We start from the raw sequence: 3,359 nt of genomic DNA, 5'->3' as shown, positions 1-3,359 counted from the left end.
TGGCTGAAGCGGAAAACCGTGGCCTGCGCATTCCTATCCTCTCGTGTCCGCGTCGTCGTGCTGTAGAAGATCCGAGTGGAATGGAGGCGTAGCCGAGTAGCCATATATGCCCGTAGATGATGATAGGGTGCTGTAGCACACTAGCACGAGGGAACGCCAGAACTGGAGCAAGCGACAAGCAAAGAGTCCGTCCACGATGGGGTCAACCGGGCACCGTTTCTGCGGCGAGGCCGCGAAGGGGAGGAGATCCACGGCGTCGGCTTCCCGCCAGACGCTGACCTCTCGAATCGATCAGAGCAGCTCACCGTGTCTCGCGACGACGGAGAGGGGATCCCGTGAGAGGCGTGTAGGCATCCGTGATCCGCCGAGGAGCGGAGGGAGGGCCATACCATACTACCGGACCACGCTGCGCCGGGAGGCCCAGGCACGGAATCGGCCCGAGCGAGCCCCAGGAAGGAAAACCGCGCGCTGGTCCATCCCATGGCAGGGAATCAATGCAGTGTCTGTGGTTCCCAACGGACTCGCATCACATGTGCCGCGCTCCTGAAATTCTGAGTACGTACCAGCGTCCACTCGCTCACCCAGACATCCCAGTACGTCGTGCGTGGCTCTTGGGTTTATCACGGGTTATTAGACCGGTCAAACCTCGTTCGGTTCGTCGCTAACCTAACCGGGGGACCAGCCTCTCGCGCCGGCCCAGCGCTGTACGGCGCCACGGGCACGAGTTCTCTGAACTGAACCGGGCTCCGGGACGTGCGATTCGTTTTGGCCCAGCAGTACGATGGCGTGGCTCTAAAGTCAAGCCGCGCACAGTGCCCTCGGCCAGCCTCGACGTCGCGCCGCTGCGGACCACACGGTCTCGGTGCTCATCGCGCGCCTGGACGGCTGGACCTCTCTCTCTCTGGTCCTGCTGCCGTCCTGGCGGGGGCGAAAAGAAAGGCGTCCGGCGGCACCAAAAGCGGCGCGTATGATTTGCCATTGCCAGCAATTGATCGATCGTCGGTCGGTGATCGCTGTTAGCGCGGCACATGTTGATAGAACGGAGCATATTTTCTTTTCATCAGGACGACAGGACCAGGCGACCGGCGAGCTTCTCCGCATCGGAACTCGATCTTCCGATCGTGTCCTTGCCTCCTTGGGCATCGCCGTTGCTCGCTATCCAGCCGCGCCCACTACTGTTGCTTATATAGTTCTATGATGCGTCACGGTCGTTCCTTCAGCCGCGCCACGGTCGTTTCTTCGCTGTATCACCTTTCACAACTCGCTTCGGTACATGACGCTCCAGAGACCACGAAAGACTGTGAGCCACGAAGGGTGCTGTGAGACTTGAGAGAGCAGTGAGAGCGAACTGTTGACTTGAGCTACCATACGACCATCTGACGAGTCCTTGCTCTTCGGTCAAGTCTTTTCAGAGATAATAAACGTTGCCGGGTGTTGTCGAAGAATTGCCTCTACTGGCTCCGCATGCACATACAGTATTTAGCAGACCCGTGCCGGTCGCTGCGAAGTACGAATCCTGCCAAATTGCCGAATTACTGCTTCTATGGTCTTGTTTAGGGCGTGTTTTAGTTTGTGAAGGTAAAAAATTCGTGACACGGTAGCACTTTTGTTTGTTTATGATAATTATTGTCTAATCATAAACTAATTAGATTCAAAAGATTCGTCTCATAAATTTCGACCAAACTATGCAATTAGTTTTTATTTTTGTCTATATTTAATACTCCATACATACGTCTAAAGATTCGATGTGACAAAAAATCTTAAATTTTTTTGCCTTTTGGGGTGGAAGTAAACAAGGCCTTAGGCCTTATTTAGTTCCCATAAAAAACCAACAACTTTTTAAGATTTTCTGTCACATCGAATCTTACGCCACATGCATAGAACATTAAATATAGATGAAAACAAAAAATAATTGCACAGTTTTGCCTATAAATTGTGAGACGAATCTTTTAAGCCTAGTTACTTCATGATTAGATAATGTTTATCAAATTAAAACGAAAATGCTACAGTACCGAAATAAAAAAAATCACCTCAAAAACCAAAAACATGTGATTTTGGATCTAGATGAGATCATTTAAATACGTTAATGAGTCAGACGTGTGATTTCGTAGTTTGGGGACCTAGAAGGAAACCACGTAATACTTTAAAGACCGGCCGTACAATTTACTCAATATTAAATATAGATAAAAAAATAACTAATTATATAGTTTACCCGTAATTTGCGAGACGAATTTTTTAAACCTACTTAATCTATGATTAGACAATAATATAAAATACAAACACAAGTGCTACAGTACCACAGATAAAAGATTTTCCAAACTAAACAAAGCCTTAGCTAGACTACCATGATGACCAGAAAAGCACAAAGGTGATTTTGGGAGGGGATGCTTTGTACGTACTGGTTTTGTATCAAAATGCGTCGCTAGTTGCCTCTCCCGGCCGAAGTTGAGCGAGCGTGCAGAAAACAACTTGCAAAGCCAACGGACCACAGTCCACAGCAGAGCAAGTTTGTGAAGTGACCACAGCAGAGCTCGTAAGTGTAGTCTGTCAAGTACTGATACAGTCAGGCAGGATGCCTGAATGTACGATGTGCCTGGCCTTGTTTAGTTTGCAATATTTTTTGGATTAGAGTACTATAACATTTTTATTTTTATTTGATAAACATTGTCAAATTATAGAGTAACTAGACTCAAATGATTCATCTCGTGATTTACAAATAAATTATACAATTAGTTTTTATGTTTATCTATATTTAATACTCAATGCATATGCCACAAGATTCGATGTGATGGAGAATCTTTAAAAGTTTTTTGGGTTTTTGGGTGAACTAAACAAAGTTTCCAAAAAATTTCATATTCCTCACCACATCGAATCTTACAGCGCATGCATAAAACATTAAATATAGATAAAAATAATAACTAATTGCACAGTTTATCTATAATTTACAAAACAAATCTTTTAAGTCTAGTTAGTCCATAATTAGATAATATTTATCAAATACAAACGAAAGTGCTACAATATTTATTTTGTAATTTTTTTAAAAAATTAAACAAGGCCTTAAACTCCGGCACTCGTTAAGGCAAAAACAAAAAAAATGAACGCCATGGCCAGCTGATGAGGAATGCAGGATAAGATCAGACGTCAGGTATGGAAAAATCACGCTAGTAGGTGATTACGTCCTGTCCAGGTTCTACCGTGCTAGTGATATGAACGTGTAGTCTTGAACACCTGATCTGTACATTTTCTTCTTCTTTGAGAGTAAACTGTACATTTTCTGATCCCTACAGAGCTGTGCAAAGATACAGACAGAGGCGACCCGGCAAAACAGTTAAACGTCACTTTGATAATACCGGACCGAT

This window comes from Sorghum bicolor, chromosome 4 (assembly GCF_000003195.3).
Source record: "Sorghum bicolor cultivar BTx623 chromosome 4, Sorghum_bicolor_NCBIv3, whole genome shotgun sequence".
Taxonomy (NCBI): domain Eukaryota; kingdom Viridiplantae; phylum Streptophyta; class Magnoliopsida; order Poales; family Poaceae; genus Sorghum; species Sorghum bicolor.
This window is presented reverse-complemented; position numbering follows the sequence as displayed.